The sequence below is a fragment of the Rattus norvegicus genome, chromosome 2 (genome assembly GCF_021556685.1).
Source record: "Rattus norvegicus strain SHRSP/BbbUtx chromosome 2, alternate assembly SHRSP_T2T, whole genome shotgun sequence".
Taxonomy (NCBI): Eukaryota; Metazoa; Chordata; class Mammalia; order Rodentia; family Muridae; genus Rattus; species Rattus norvegicus.
The window spans coordinates 53700223-53717012 of record NC_141535.1 but is presented as its reverse complement, the minus strand read 5'-3'; the positions used below and the strand labels follow the sequence as shown (position 1 = coordinate 53717012).

Genomic DNA, 16790 nt, shown 5'->3' with positions numbered 1-16790 from the left:
ATTTCAGAGAGAAAATTCAAAGATTGTAGGCAATGATACTTAAGTGTTTTAGTCACACTGACATCTGTATGGTCACTCTCTACCATGGCACATGACTTAGTTCACAGATTCGTTCTTTTGGGGGAAATAAAAGATCACTTAAAATTCTTGGGAATACTGAAAAGTTAAAACTGCAACTTATAGTCCAACAAAGTACACAGGATGAATCACACCGGATGTTGACCATGCTTGAGCACTGGTATCCACATCCTAAGCACGGTTTAGAGAACACAGGGGGCACTGGAGGGAAAGGGTGGGCTGCAGAGTGAGAGCCACTGACTTCCCAGGCACTGTCTCACACACGTGAAATCCAGGGGAAATGTCATCCCTGACTCTCCCAGGATCTGAGCACTGTTTTCCATAGCTGCTTCTTTTTATTCTCTGCAAATGTAGTAAGGCCTGTCATTCAGACCCATTGATGCCTCCCTCCTTCCCTCCCTCCCTCCCTCCACACCTTTCTCTCTTCCTTCATTTATTTATTCCTCTCACTGTCCAGGGCTCCAAAGCAGCAGGGTCTGGGTTGGCCCTCTCAGGCCTTCTTTCTTTCCCCAGTAAGCATGTGGCAGGGGCTACAGCATGCATTTGTTCCTATGAAAGGAGACTGACCAGGGGGCTTCTCCTATGCACGCTGGAGTTTTTAGGCAAGCTTTGCCATCCTAGGAAAGTCATTGGTTAGTCTGCAGGCCCGCTCCTCAAGGCTGGTGGGAGCTTAGGACAATGAAAAAGCCAGAGCCAAGAGGAAAACCATTCAGAGGCCAATTCTCAGCTCAGCCTCCCAGCTTCCGGTTGCTGGCTTGTTCCCTCTTGGGAAGTCTGTCCTCAGCGCTAAGTCTCAAGGCGCTTCCGGATCATCAGGGCCCCTTATCCAGGTTCTCCAGAGGCTGCGACTTGTCTGGTGAATCAAGTTCTAGTCAGCTGCCTGCAGGAACCGACTTAACCCGGACCATGATTTTAAATAGCGTCCCTGATTTTATTCCTCCGCACTTTCTTTTTGTGCTTAAATCCGGGCTCCTCCAGGCAAACTGAGGTGGGATTCGGCTAGAGCCCAGGATCCGGTGTCAGCCTAACACATGGAAAACCGGCTGGGTCTGGGGAGAGAGTGTGACTGACAGGCGGCCAGGACGCCGCGGTTTTGGTTTGCTTTTGCACACTCTCTCCTCTTCCAGTCATTTCTAAACTCTGACAATTCGTCCGATTTTTTGCGGATTTCGTGCGGAATGCCCTCGGCAAATGCCCGGGCACGTTTTAAGCCCCGCAATATTTCCTAAAGGATCGGACCCCTGACCCTGGAACACTAGGTTTTAGGTTTTTGCAGCGAATCCCCTCAGTAAGTCCTGCATTTCTTTCTTTGAGCACTGACCAGGTCGCCTACACACCACACACACAGACACACACACACACACACACACACACACACACACAGACACACACACACACACACAGACACACACACACACAGACACACACACACACAGACACACACACACAGGGGTGTGGGGGAGGGGGAGGGAGAGAGGAACGTTGGAGAGGGAGGGAGGGAGGGAGGGAGGGGGGGAGAGAGGGAGGGAGGGATCCTTTTTGGACAATGCTATGCCCTTATTGCCCCGCAGGGAGTAGGTCAGCTTGGAGGCTGCTCATTGGCACACTCTGTGGTTTAGCCAAGCACCTGGATCCAGGGAAAGACTTGTTACCCCCTTCCCCCACGCCAGCTCCTCCACTCAGGTGAGAGGGCACAGCCTAAGCAGAAGCCAATGAGGGAGTCCTTAGCCAGAAACCAAAATGATTCATTCAGGAACTGCCTATTTGCTCTTCCAAGAATATTAATGGGGTGGTCAGTGCTGGCTTGCTAATGCATTTCCCTGGTTTTGTTTTGTGCTTTTGTTGGTTGGAGGTTTACTTTACTTCTCTGGGGGTGAAGCCTCCATGTATGGCTGAATACCATTTGAATGTCCAATATCCTTGGGGACCAGAGGATCAAGACACCCCAGAGATACTTAACCAGCGATCCCACTTGCAGCCCTGTTTCTAAACACTAAGTGAGATAACCAGTGAAAAAATCCTTTGCTCTGGTGAAAGACTGAATGAAGAGGGAGTGGGGATCAGATGTGTAGCAATTATTGTTCTTCAAGAGGAATGAAGTTGTGAGGTCTACAGAGAGATGCTTGTGCCCCGAGACAGCCACCCCCAATGGATGACCAAGTCTCCAGATGACAGATATTCAATGTCTCTCATTACTGGGCCCTAGGCTTGCTAGATCCATAAAATCAAGTTTTCGTCTTGTCACATGAGAGGAGCTGGGTGAAATGTGTGGAGAAAAGTTGGCTAGCAAACTCAAGGTTGCTTGAGAGGTAGGAAGAGAAATAGCCAAAAAGAGAACAAATAGCTGTGTGAAATTAATGACCTGCAAGCCCACATCATCTGTAACATAAGTCGTGAATCTGTTTCTATTCCATGGCTCTGATTTAACAACATAATCAAAGTCAAAGTAACTTATGAAAGAAGGGGTTAGTTTGGATTAAGGATTCCAAAGGGTTAGAGTCCAAGACAGCAGAGAGAAGGAATGGCTGAGATTGCACACATCTTGTTCCACCACCAGATGGCAGCACCACCAGAAGGGGAGGGGAAGACGGGGGGGGGGGGGAGAGAGAGAGAGAGAGAGAGACAGAGAGAGAGAGAGACAGAGAGAGAGAGAGAGAGAGACAGACAGACAGACAGACAGACCGAGATAGAGACAGAGACAGACAGAGAGAGAACACCTAGAGTCACATCTTCACATCTTTCCAAAAGAATCATACCTCGTCATCTTTGCAAAAGAATTCAACCAATTAGGAACCAAACATTCAAATATGAGCCTGTGAGGACCTCCTTCCTTTAAACCACCATAGAATGAATGAATGAATGAAAATGTATGGATGAGTGAATAAATGAGCCAATATATTTATTAAAAATTACGAAGATTCCATGTTGATATGCTATCAATTGCAATCAGGGTGCATGCATTGGGAAGTCCAGTGGGTCCACCACCACATCTGGGTACCCAGATATTTCCTTCAGCTCTCTGAGGACTGAAACACCAGCAAGTTCCCAAGTTCCCAGGTTATCTCTGGTTCCATGCCTAGAAGAAACAGAGTCAATGTCAAGCACTATTGGTCATTCTGTTTTTAAGTTCTAAAGAAGATGGGGTTTTGTTTTGTTTTGTTTTGTTTTGTTTTGTTGGGTTTTTTTTTTGTTTTGGTTTTTGGTTTTGGTTTTTGGGTTGTTTTGTCCCTGAAGGCAAGAAAGGCTTCTATTGGATGAGAGAGTTACAGGGGGATGCACTCCACCACAGCAGGGCAGGCACAGCAGCAGGAAGAAGAGGCCAGTTGTTCTCACTGCATGAACACTTAAGAAAGACAAGAAGGGGTTGGGGATTTAGCTCAGTGGTAGAGTGCTTGCCTAGCAAGCGCAAGGCCCTGGGTTCGGTCCCCAGCTCCGGACAAAAAAAAAAAAAAAAAAAAAAAAGACAAGAAATGTATCCCAGGCTTTCAAACCTCTAAGGCAGTTTGAATCTCTGGGGTCAGACCCAACCATCAGAGACAGAAGGCATGGCAGCATAAGATAGAAGCATAATAGTCACATTCTGCAAAGTTCTTTCTTGTGTTAGAAAGAGAAGGAGGGAGGCCATTGATTTTGCAGTCCAGTGATAATTCGGTGAGAGGATTTCACATGAGGTTCATTGGCTGTCCACTGAACTTACCTTACTTCCTCTAGAGCCAGGAGATCTCTTCAAGATGTGCTTTCTGAACGGCCTGGTGCAACTCTGCTCTCAACCTCCTTGCTTCCTCAAAGCTTCTTTGACCTCTGCCTGAGTGGAAGACATTGCCATGAGAATTCAAATTCTCCATGTGAGGTCATTAATGTCCCTGAAAAATCTGTTTTCAGGCTCCATTTTTCAGGTGCACAGCTCCTTTCTGAAGAGAAGCTGGTCCCTGCTCCCGGATGCAGGATCTTGCCTCAAGGCATTTGCTTTACCCTGTTGATGCTGTCTCCTGGGACACTATCGATGCTGACCTAGAAAATGGAGACAACCAGGGTGTGAAGAAAACTCGTGTTCTTTGGTCTTTACTGTGCTAATGTGCGAAGTTAAACTGGTAATCCAAAGGGAACCAGTATAACAATATTGAATCAAGAATATAAATTCCCTCCGCACTCCCTTTACCTTCATGATCGAAATGAGAAGTTGATCCTTTTCAGAAAGGCGGAATTTGTCATAAAATCAGCCTTTCAAGTTAAAGGTCTCTTCTGGAAATAAATGTCGAATCTGTAAAAACCAATCAGCAATGTTCATGAAAAGTCAATCTATTCAATGGAGTCTGAAATATCTAAGGTCTCACCATTGTATTCTGACTCAGTTTGCTTTGCCCAGACAGTTCTCAGCCCTCTACCCCACCCTCCAACGTCCACACATTTGAGATTTCTTCTGCCTTGATCATAGTGCAGATGTAGTCATCAAAATAATTAAAATACCTAAATCAACCACAAAGATATAGGTAAAAACTAATTGACAAAATCATGCCAATGAATGTTTCAAGGTTTCCCTGATCATTATCTAATTTTGATGTCAATTTTTGGTTCTGCCTTTAAAACCTTTGTACTTCTGAGCTTGGTTTTCCTAAAGTTTTCAGAGGCGCCGATCTGTGCTTTATTTGACCATCAATAAAAAGGGCTCAAAACTTTTAGTTGGCTTCATTAACATGGTTGTCGATCACTAATTTCTGGAGTTATCCTTAAATTGATCCTTAAATAAATTGTCAGCTTGTACAAGACTATTCATCATTTGAATAAAATGTTGATCTTTTTAATGTAGAGTCAAACCTTCATGTAATGAAATCCCAGCTTTAAACAAAAATCTAATCTGTTCAATAAAAAGTGAGTTTTTGAATAAATAGTCAGTCATTTATGAAATAAAACCAAATGAAACAAAACACAGAAAAACCCCTACATCTATATTAAAGTGGTTCCTTCTAATGGAAATTCCCCTTTTGCTACACCACTGCAGTCTCAGCCCCCGCCAACATGGAGACTGAACAAGGAGACACCAATAGTCATGCAGACCTGGAAGTGGGAGAGCCCATGAGGCCTCAGCTTTAGACAAACCAAATCAAAACAAGCAAACAAACCCCCAGCCAACCAAACAAGGACAACAACAAAGGGGCAAGACAGGATGTCTCCAGATACCTGGGCTGTGGTGGTGCATGCCTTCAATCCCAGCACTAAGGAGGCAGAGACATACTTTCCCTCCCTCCCTCCTTTCCCCCCTTTCTAACTCCCTCCTTCCCCCCTCCGCTATTTACCCCTCTTACCTGGTCTCTATTGGTCTCCCCCAACCTCCATACAGGCTTACTTTTTGTATCCCTAGCTATGCTAGAACTCACTTACTAGACCTGGCTGGCCTAGAACCCAAAACTCAACTGTGTCTGCCTCTGGAGTGCCGGTATTAAAGGCGGGCACACCACTGCCAGGGGCAAGCTGATCTCTTGATTTGAGACCAGCCTGGATTACAGAGTGAATTCCAGGACAGCCAGGACTGCACACAGAAACCATGTCTTGAAAATCATAAGCAATACCAACACCAACCACAAAACACAAACCAACCTATCAGACAATCAACTACCACCACCACCACCACCACCACCACCACCACCACCACCACCAACAACAACAACAACCAAAATCAAGTAATCTGTCCAAGAGAAACAGTCTTCCCAGGTAAGAGCTCCCAAACTGCTTATCCAATACCAAGGGCTCAGCCTTACTTGGGACAGTGTACAGACTGATCAAGTTGTCCGTCTATGTTAGGAATATACACATGAATGCATATGTACACACACATACACAAAATAAAATAATTAACATATACCACGAACATGGAAAGAGAGCCTGTTGCCACTGGGGTACATAGAAGGGGATGGAGTGGGGAAGTAAGGCAGGAAAATAAGGTAATTATATTTAATTTCAAAAGTACCAAAATTTAAAAAAAAAAACTTTCTGAGCCAGGCTTGGTGGTGCACATGTTTAATCACAGCAGCCCCCCAGGCAGCAAGAGAATCTCTTTAGTGCAAGGGCACCCTGGTTACAAAGGTTCTTCCAGGACAGCCAGAGCTAAGTAGAGATATCCTATCTCAAAACATAAATACCCAGGGGCCGGAGAGATGGCTCAGTGGTTAAGGGCACCCACTGCTCTCCCAGAGATCCTGAGTTTTTGGGGGAGGGCAGTAATGTTGGGAGGATGGGGAGCAGAACAACCACAGAGAAGGTGATGGGGAGGGGTTAGGGGTTGTTGGCCCAAAAACCTGGAAAGGGAATAACAATCAATAAGTAAATAAGAAATACCCAGTTTAATAAAGGTGAAAAAATTAGAGATAATAATAAAAATTAAGAAAAGAAGAAAAATAACTAAATAACTAACTGACTTTAAAAAACCAAAACAAACAAACAAAAACCAAAAACCATAAGACCACCAAAGGAATCTGAGAGCAAGAGAAACAGTCTTTCCCAGGGAAGAGCTCCCAACTCAAATTTCTAAAGCCAAGTGCTCAGCCTTGAAATCATGGACATGCCAGTGACACTGTACAGACTGATCAGGTTGTATTTGTACATTAGGAACACACACACAAGTACACAAAGTAAACACACACACACAAACATGCTAACCATCACATATATGCTACATATACAGAAAGAGAGGCTGTTACCACAGGGGCACATAGAAGAGGATGGAGGAAAAGGGAGGAAAATAAGGTAATTAATAATATTTCAATAAAAAAAACAGGCAGCCGGAGAATCTGTTTAGTGCAAGGGCAGCCTGGATACATAGCTACTTCCCGGACAGCCAGGGCTATGGAGAGAGATCCCATGTCAAAAGATAAAAAATAAAATCACATTCTCTTTAATACAGACCAATCCTCTAACTGAAGCCAGTTTTATAAATAGATGCGTGGTGGTGTAAAGGCAGTGTTTTTCCTCACTCAGTCAACCCTTTGAACAAATGCTCACCCTCTGTAGGAAACACTGTCCTCTTCCTAGAGAGTCTGCCTTTTAAACATTGGCCATAATCACAAAGCATGTGTGTTTTCTTTCATAATGGAGCTTCCAAACCATGGTTAGATGAAAACTGTCATTTTTACATGAAATTTGTACTAATGTATGGGACTGTCTAAAAGAGGAACAAACGTTAAGAATAGAACGAGAAGTTTAACTATGTGACAGAGAAGTTCTTAAAGCTTAAAACTTAAACCTGGGATGAGTCTTCCAACACTTACCTAGGACCAGGGTTGAATGTGCGCACAGCAAGAATTACTTAGTTTCTTCTGAAGTTCAGAATCCTGGGTCTTGGCAGGGATGGGATTGGTTCTGCTGCTGCGTACACTCAGCCAACATTGCAGCTCCCGTTTGGAAATTCAGTTGCTTTTTCTTAATTAGTGCTGGGTGTTGAGTTGCCAGACTTGCTGAGCAGGGATCTTCCTCCATAACCTGGCCGGAGGGTTCCACATGTCTCCAGATCCAGATACATCCTGGAGTGTGATTGCCCAGTCATGAGAAGTCCTGACTCAAGGAGACAAAAACAAGCTTTTGCTGCCTGGATTGCTCTTGGTCTTCCTGTCATCCCATTTCTGTATCTGCCATCCACCCACCCACCACACATCCCATCTAAGGATGGCTTCTATCTGGAATTAACATTCATCCAGGATGGAAATTAAAGGCTCCTAGTTCCCAGGGTCTCAGAGCAAGGCCAGCTGGTTCTGGGTGGGGCAGATTTCGGTCAGTAAATGGCCACAAGTTCCTCTTTGGCCGGGCCTCCAAGTTTCTGCAAGTTTTCTGAGCCAGCAGGGGAAATTCCCCTTTGCTCAGTACAAGCAGTTTTCAGTCAACCATATGACCAGGGCCAGCACAGCTAGAAGGGAGGCAGCTCAGTGGTGTCTGGGCTTGTCTGTGTGTTTTTAGCCACTCCCTGACCATGGAGGACAGGATGCAGATGAACTCCAGTCCTCTGGAAATCTAGGTCTTGTCAGGACCAGCACGAGGTTATCCTCAGGGAGCCCTGTCCCAAGTACTCAGAAGCCAGACCAGTACCTTCCCCCGTGATCCAGCAGCCCTCACCCTGCAGTGGCTGAATTGTCTAGGCTCTTCTACATCTGTTCAGCCATGATCTGCCTTAGGTTTCCTTTTCCTGGCGGCTGACAGGATCACAATTTCTTCTTTCTCAACCATGTTTGCTTTTGGTTTTTAGCAATGATACAATTTAAACTATTCCCCACCCCAGCATGCTGGCAGTTTTTTGGGGGGCAGGTAGAGGTTGGCAAACCAGGATTGACTGGTTTAGCTGCCTGGTAGACTTTTAAAATGCACAACGAGCTGGCTGCAGAAGGCTTTGCCCCAGCACACCAAGCCGCTAAGTAGACACAGCTCTCTTAAATTCTGTACCACAGAAAAACTGAAACAGAGAACTTGAGGAAGATGAAGATACAGAAGGCCTTATCTCTTTACCTCCCCATGCTGAGAGCTGTTTGTGCTATGGAGCCCAGTTACCTGTCTGTGAGGTTGATAGAGCAGGGAGAGCTACAGAGGCTCAGCCTCTTTGTGTCCCCACCCAGGAAAATCTTCATCCATGACCTGTGCCTTGCTCACCAGTTGTTAGGAGATTTAAAATCAGGTGACAACAAATCTTGAGCAACTGATTCTTGTAGAGAACACAGCAATCCTGGCAGTTTTGCTCCTCCCTTCTGTCCTGGAAGCAAGAAATAAGAGTTTCAGTTCCCAAAAGAGGACCCTGGGGAAGCAAGTCAGTGCTGTCACACTAGAGCCCCCAGCCTGGTGCTCACAGAGCATGAGCAACCTCAGACTTGGAGCAAGTGTGGTCTGTCTGTCGCCAACAACTAGTGGACAAGACTTTCTGTTGTTAGGTCTCCGGGAGCAAATCCTATTGTGAGGGTCTGAAAATCTCAAAAACAGTGAGGGTTTATTCTGCAGAAAAAAACAGCATGGGGCTGGGGGGTAATCCAACCATTGAATAAAATGTAGATCTCAAACAAAGGCATGCAGTTCCTCTTATAGGGACAGGGAACTCTCTGGAAGCATTAGGTAATTTAGAATTTCAGTGGTGGCTACTGGAGGGGTCACAGGTGCTCAGGGTCTCCATTCTTATGTCATGAGCGTTCAACCTTGTGATGAAATAGGGCTTTCCAGCACAGTTGGCCCCTTCTGAGATAAGGTATTTCCCCACTGTGGTTTTCCCCTGGCTGTTCTTTGGGGGTCGGGGTGAGGTTATGATCTTGCTCTGGATTTTATGGTCTGATTCTAGAGCTGGTGTCTTATGACTTAGTTTCTGGGACTTATGATCTATTCCCGAAGCTAGTATCGCACTGCCTCTTTTGAAATCAAGCCTGGTCCTGAAATGACAAATTGGATTACTATTATCCTTTTGATATTCTAATGCTCTCCTGCTACTGGCTGCTGCCCACAGTGGTTGACACCATAGAGAATGGCAGGCCTTTGGAGACTGCATTCTGCAAGCATGCTTCCTTATAGAAGGACTCCCCCCCCCCCACCCCGAAATAAAATCCCACTCCAGCTGCCCCTCCTGCTCCTGTTAAAGGTTTGGTTTGTTTTCTCTTTAAGTGCAGAGCTGGGTGTGATGGTGCACAGCTGCAATCCCAGCCTCTACTGCAGAAGTGGGGAGGGATGGCTGCAAAGTCTAGGCCAGTCACACAGAACAGTTAATGTCCGGCCTGCCAAGGCCACTCAGATGGAGAGGGAAATATTCTTAAATATCCCAATTCCTGTGAAATCACAAAGGACCTAGGATAGTCCAACTCTCTTTCTATACAACAATGCACTTCACCAGACTCTGGAGTCCCAGAAACACAGAGGTAGAAACCGCACAGGGTGTGCTGAAGAACAGACACTTAGAGATGGATCAGACCTGAGTTTCCATGAAGAAATTCATGCCAGGACACTTGGTTTGTTTACTAGATGCAAACCCTTCCCCAAGGCAATATTTCTCTTTCCAGCTTTTATAGTGTTTCCCAGATCCCTGCTCTGTGAACTGAACCCCTGTTACCTTGCTTTTGGGTCAGAAGGTAGGGGACAAGCTGCCTGGATTGCTCTGCACACCTGGCATGTGAAACAGTGCTGCCAAAGGCAAGTGGGACATCATGAACCGGCCAGCCTTCTGGACAGCAAAGGAAGTGCTCAAATGCCCACAGGACAGGAGAAACATCTGGCAGGAGATTAGGATTTAAAATAAGCAAATGACTCAGATACTATCATTTTAAATAAACTCTTTCTCTTTGTTATTTCTTTTTTTCTTTCTTTGTTATTTCTTATTTTCATGTTTCTTTTTGTTTTCCCTGAATGCATGTTTATATGTAGGTGTTATATGTCCTGGAACTATAGATACAGACAGTTGTGAACTGATATTCGTGGGCTACAAATGGACCTGGGTCCTAGTGTGATTCTGTAAATTGCTGAGCCATTTCTCCAGGCCCCAGAATTCATAGTATTAAAGAAGAGCACTCAAAACCACCCAAACGACATGCCTGACAAAGCGAACAGCCCTTTCCATGAGGCAAACACCTATCTGCATGGAGGAGGGCTTCATCCTGGCTGGTCAGCTGAGGAAGGTACTAACATGACTGTGAAATTCTGTCTTATCCCAGTCAGAATATCAGTCACTAAGAAAGCAAAGGGAGTCCATGCTGGTACGGAGGTGAGAAGGGGGAGTGTGGAAGACAGGGAACCCTGGCAGCCTATTGGTGAGCATGTCCACTACTCAGGTCACTGTAGGTCGGCATAGAGGATCGTCACAGACACTAAACGGGACTCTCTCCCTAGGGCCCACATTTGCCAGTTTGGGTATTTACCTCAAAGACTTCAAGTCAAGATACCCTTGAGAAATTGCACACCCATTTTTCTGACAGCCATGTCCACAGCAGCTGAGTGAGGGAACCGACCTAGATAGTCCATGGTGGAGAGATGGACAGCGAATGGAGGTTTTGCACACATAGCGAGTCATGAAGTGTGTGGTTGTAGGAAGATGTTTGCAACTGGAGATAATCACACTGAGAGAAAGAAGTCAGTGTCGGAGTCTCAGGTCCTGCATGTCCCCAGGTGTGGCTCCTGCATCTGATGGGAACCGGAAATAGCATATGTTCTTGAGATATGGAGAGACTGGGAGGAGAACTAGTTGGCATAATGGGGGTGAGAAGACTTGAGAAATGACACAGCATTGGGTTCATTCAGGATGGAATAGTCTCAGAGCAAATTCTGTAATTGCATGAAATTAACCTTGGGCAAAACACATGTCATCCAACAAACAAAAACTCTGAAGTGTGTTAGCAAATGAGTGTGTGTGTGTGTGCTGATGAATTTATGAATGCATGAGAGAGTATCCTGTGTCGAGACTCTATCAGTAGTAATCAGGGCGCATGGGTTTGTGGGTTCACTGTGCATCAACCACATCTGTGGTGCCTGGATCTTTTCTGCAACTCTCCAAAGACAGAAATACCAGCAATATCCGGATTATTGCTGTCATTCTTTCCATGCTGAAGAATCAGAACCACTGTCAAACGCCATTGGTCCTTTTGCTTTCAAGTTCTGAAATTGGTGGATTTTGTCCTATTTTTCCCCCATCAAGAACGGCTTCTTTTGTGTGAGAGTTCCAGTGAGAGGCTGTCCATCACAGCAGGGAAGGAACAGCAGCAGGAGGAAGAGTCCAGTTAGTTTCCCTGCAGGAGACATTAAGAAAGAGAAATGTTGGCTTGGATTTTTCAAAACCTACTTTAAGCCTGGTAAGAACTTCACCTCCCTTTTAGCTCACCAATAACCAGGGGTAGGGGAAAAGAAACTTTATTAGGAAATGGGGTTGTGGGTATGTTTAGAAATAGTTCTTTGAAGAAATTCCAATCCTCATTGTCAGTAGTTCAGTCTACTTGGCAAACACTTAACAGGAATCAGTACAGTGACTCTATCCAGAAGAAGACTTGAAGTTCTGGCAATGACTCCAAGGAAGTAGCAAGAGGCAGAGAGAAAACCATCAGAAATACTTTAGTAAAGTTATGACAAGGGAAGATCAGTAAAGAACGGGAGGTGAACCAATGCAAGAGTGTCCTCAGCAAAGACCAGCTTCAGTGAAGCCCAACGAAGCCCAGCAAAGGTGGTGAAACAATGCAGGAGCATCTCCCACTGTCTTTTAGGTTATACTTATACTCTTGCATAGCATCACATCACTGTTCACCAGGCAGCTTCCAGAAAGACACCATGGCTTGTTCTCAGCTGAACGCCCTCTCATAAGACACTTTCCAGAAAATCATCACGTGACACAACCAGAAACTCTCACTCCAGAGATGGAGCAAGCAGTAAGCCCAGCTATCATCCCTGAAGGTTCGCCTTCCTTCTCACCCCTCCACTTCCTCTTACCAGGTTCCACTTCCTAATGCTTCCACAACCTTCCAGCACAGAGCCATCCAATTCCCACTCAGAAGGACTCCATCATCATGGCTGGAGGGTATGGTAGCATGAGGCAGGAGACTGCCACTCTATGGCCCAAAGCTCTTCGGTGGGATGTGCGACAGGAGGCAAGCCATTGACTGTATGGCTCAGATTTGTTTCTGTGAGGGAATCACACATGGCTCATTGACTGTCCGCTGAGCTCACCTTACTTCCTCCAGAGCCAAAGTCCAGGAGTTCTCTTCAAGATGTCCTTTCTGAATGGCCTGGCACAGCTCTGCTCTCAGCCCCTCCTTTTCACCCAAGCTTCTTTGATCTCTGTTGAATGGAGGACATTGCCAGGAGAATTCAAATTCTCCATGTACCACCACTGTCTTCCAACGCTGTTCACAAGGTGGTGTTGCACAGGTGAGCTGCACTCTCATTGCTGACACCCTTGTCCCTCCTGTTCTGAAAACTCCAGATCACACTTCCTCCTATGTTATGACACTTGGGAACAGTATACGTCTTGGGACAACCCGTTGGTAGGTGAGGCTATGCAATATTCATTTGCGTTAAGACACAACCTCTAGTGTACAGCTCACATGCCCTGCAGAAACCATAAGAACTACAACTAAACCTGAGTAAATACAAATAAACAAACGATTCCAAATGGTAAATTAAATTTGATAATGAAAAGTAACCTAGGTGCTCTCAACTTTGTCAAAACTCATAAAATAGTATTTAGGAACTGTCTTAGTCAGGGTTTCTATTCCTGCACAAACATCATGACCAAGAAGCAAGTTGGGGAGGAAAGGGTTTATTCAGCTTACACTTCCACCAAAGGAAGTTAGGACTGGAACTCAAGCAGGTCAGGAAGCAGGAGCTGATGCAGAGGCCATGGGGGATGACTTACTGGCTTGCTTCCCCTGGCTTGCTCAGCTTGCTCTCTTATAGAACCCAAGACCACCAGCCAAAGGGATGGCACCACCCACAATGGTTTGGGCCCTCCCCTTGATCATTAGTTGAGAAAATGCAGTACAGCTGGGTCTCAAGGAGGCATTTCCTCAACTGAGGCCCCTTTCTCTGTGATAACTCCAGCTTGTGTCAAGTTGACATAAAATCAGCCAGTACAGGGAGTCACAAAACTAGTTTAAAAAAACCTTAAAATGCTTTAAACACAGCACTAAGAGATACACATTCTCTGAGGAGAAGTAACATAGCAGGAAGAGAGATATTTGGTTAATTTTCAAAAAGCACCAATTTTTATAAAAACACTACTCATAAAACAGACTGTAAAATGGTATTTTAAACATTTGCTTTTTAAGCTGCCAATGGGAACAGAGGTGGAAAATTTCCTGTGTTCACTGAATATACATAGAACATATTGAAAGTCACTTCATTAGAGGAATGGCTACTTTCTTAAAAGTGAAACATTCTTTTTTTTTTAAAGATGCATTATTTCTGCCTTTGTGTTTCTGAGCGCTAGTCTGTGTGCATTTCTGTGCATCCTGTGTGTACATGTGCCTGGTACCTCACAGAGACCAGTTCAAGCTTTCCGGACTCCTTAGAATTGGATGGTTTTGAGCCAACTTATGGCTGCTGGAAGCTAAGTTTGGATCTTTTGGTCTTCTTAACCACTGAGCTTGCACTCTCTGGTCCCTTCTACAGTATTTAAAAGTTGTTTGTTTTATTAATGTTGTGGTGTTTTGTGGACTTGTATATCCATGCACAGTGTGAATGTTTGGTGCCAGTAGTTGACAAAAGATGATAAAAGAGATCAGAAGATCTCTTATAACTTCTAAAAATATTCCTAATATGTGTGTGTGTGTGTGTGTGTGTGTGTGTGTGTGTGTGTTTTAGAAATTAAGGCATTGACACAGAGGATGTGAAAATAGATGTTTATCAAATATCTATCTATATGTTAAATTTCCTTTTCATAATGGTAGTGACAAAATGTTAACAAATGGTGACATCCAAAATCTAGACAGTGTTTGGAAAATAATCTTAGAGTCATTCGAAGGCCAACGTTAGGGTCTTCCTAGGTGTACTTGAGATCCAGCAGTACTGGACTTTGCTTCCCTGAAATGCATGGTTTGAAAATGTGGGGCAATGTGGCTGTGTGTAGCTTTAGCTGTTCTAAAACCAGCTCTACAGACCAGGCTGGCCTCGAACTTACAGACTTCCACCTTTCTCTGCCTCCTGAGTACTGGGATTATAGGTGTATGCCACCACTAGCTTGCTTCCAACTTTTTTTTTTCTTAAAAGAAACAAAACAAAACAAAATTTGGACTGTCTTAGCTAGGTATGCTGGCACAAGCCTTTGCTTCCAGCACTCCAGGGGCAGAGGCCAGCCTGGTCTACCTAGGAAGATCCAAAACTACCTGGGCTAAACAGAAAGTGTAGGAGGGCAGGATGCCAATGTGCTCACAGAGAAACACTAGAGAAACCAGAATTGTCAAATGCACAGGCTTTTTTCTTCACAGGAAGAAAGTGACACCTGTTCTCCTGGATGCCCAGAGTGGATGTTGCTAACAACCTGGTGGCCTTTTGCTGATCTGTAAAGGCAGCCTTCATGGAAGTCCCCACAATGCTGAGCATTATCTCTCAGTCCAAAGATCCCATCCTTGTGCTTATTTCAAACTCCTCTGCACAGACTCCTGACAACCGCTTCTCAGTGAATGGCACCCATTCCTGTGGAAAGGGTCACAGGTGCTTTGCTAAAGAGATGAACTTTGCACAGGAGTTCAGTGTAGCCCTGCCTTAAGCTTTGTTGTGATACTCGTCATGAGGAATCCCGCCCAACCCTGCAGTTTTACTGTGTTTAACTGTGTAAGAAAAATAAACCACTTAGTCAGACTTCAAAAGTTTTTCACCCAGCAGGGGATAATTTGTGCTAACCTAAGTTTCAGTTTTTTACCTCAGTTGGATCAATCCTCTGCAGAGTGCAATGCTTATAGGTCCCCAGCAAGAAAGAAAGACCTCTGTCTGTCTGTCTGTCTGTCTGTCTGCCTGTCTGCCTCTCTCACTCTGTGTGTGTGTGTGTGTGTGTGTGTGTGTGTGTGTGTGTCTTTGTGAACTTATTTTGGTAAAGATGTTTAAAAAGTACTTTTAGATAAAAGCTATATATTTTCGTCCTAAGGTTAAAAAGGAGGGGGTATATTGCAAAAGAGAAACAAGAAAACAGAGCCACATGGCAACTTTAACTGTGTCCCAATGTGTTTCTAAACATGAGGACTTGGAAAGGAGGATATGGGGGTGGTGGGAGCTAGAGATGGCTCAAGGGGTAAGAACACTGGCTACTCTTCCAGAGGACCTGGGTTCAATTCCCATCACCCACATGGCAGTTCACATCTGTCTGTAACTCCTTTTCCAGTGGATCTGACACCCTCACACATACATAAAGGAAAATTAAATAAAATTAAAAAAAAAAAGAAAGTAGGATCAGGGTAGTTAAATGAGCTTATCAGAGAACAAGATGGGGTATTATACCCAGAGAATTAGTCACCATGTTTAGCACACTCCAGGCTCCATGATCTTTTCAGGCCTAGATTTGCATCTACAAGTGTGACCTCAGGAAGCCTTCTTTGTTCGGGTGCCCTGTTCCAGTCTCAAAAGGTGCTTGTCCCTGCTCCAGGATGCACTATCTTGCCTAAGACATTTGCCTTTACCTGGAGATGATGTCTCCTGGGACACTGTGCTGATCTGGAAAATGGAGACAACCAGAGTCTGAAGAAAACTAATGTTCTTTGGGCTCCAATGTACATCATGTGAGGTTAAACTGACAATCCTAAGGAAACGACTTGAATCATTACAATAAAATTTCACCCTGTGTTTTCCTTGCCTTGCAGATCTAAAATAGAAGTTAATCTTTTCCATTAGAGCTATTTTTCTTTCCATAAAACCAATCTTTTAATAAAAAGTCAATCTTTTAAATAAAGGTTGGACCTATAAAAACAGATAATAATTTCCTTTAAATGATCAATCTGTTTAATGGAATGAATCCATAAATAAATGTCCAGTGTATAAAAAGTCTTTTGGAAAAAGTGTTAATTTATTTAATGTAGAGAATCATTTAAATTTAAAAATGCAACCTTTAAACAAAAAGCTGGTCTGCTCCATAAGAAGTCAGTCATTTGCCCAGAGATTCAGCCTTTTACATAAAACTCCAACCTATACATTAAATATCCTCTTCATAAAATATCCATCTTTTGCTACACATGTGACGTCTCATCAACTTGGCTGTGTAAACAAGAACTGAACAAGGAAAGCACAAGTAGACATCT

General features: G+C 44.5%; 2 long non-coding RNA genes across 9 annotated transcripts in view; one reads left to right on the top strand and one right to left on the bottom strand.

Moving 5' to 3' along the window:
* Positions 1-16790, top strand: part of LOC134485850 (uncharacterized) — a 704841-nt gene that overhangs the window by 355707 nt on the left and 332344 nt on the right. The window lies entirely within an intron of this gene.
* On the bottom strand, positions 2953-9102 carry LOC120100724 (uncharacterized). 6 transcript variants are annotated; one of them, XR_015674056.1, is made up of 6 exons: positions 8707-9102; positions 7341-7623; positions 4238-4339; positions 4051-4089; positions 3776-3883; positions 2953-3154 (listed from the first exon to the last, which is right to left on the bottom strand). It is a non-coding gene; the product is annotated as an uncharacterized LOC120100724 (long non-coding RNA). The 6 variants fall into 6 exon arrangements; XR_015674055.1 differs by lacking the exon at positions 4051-4089 and having other exon boundaries at positions 7341-7627; positions 8707-8814; XR_015674053.1 differs by lacking the exon at positions 4051-4089 and having other exon boundaries at positions 7341-7627; positions 8608-8781.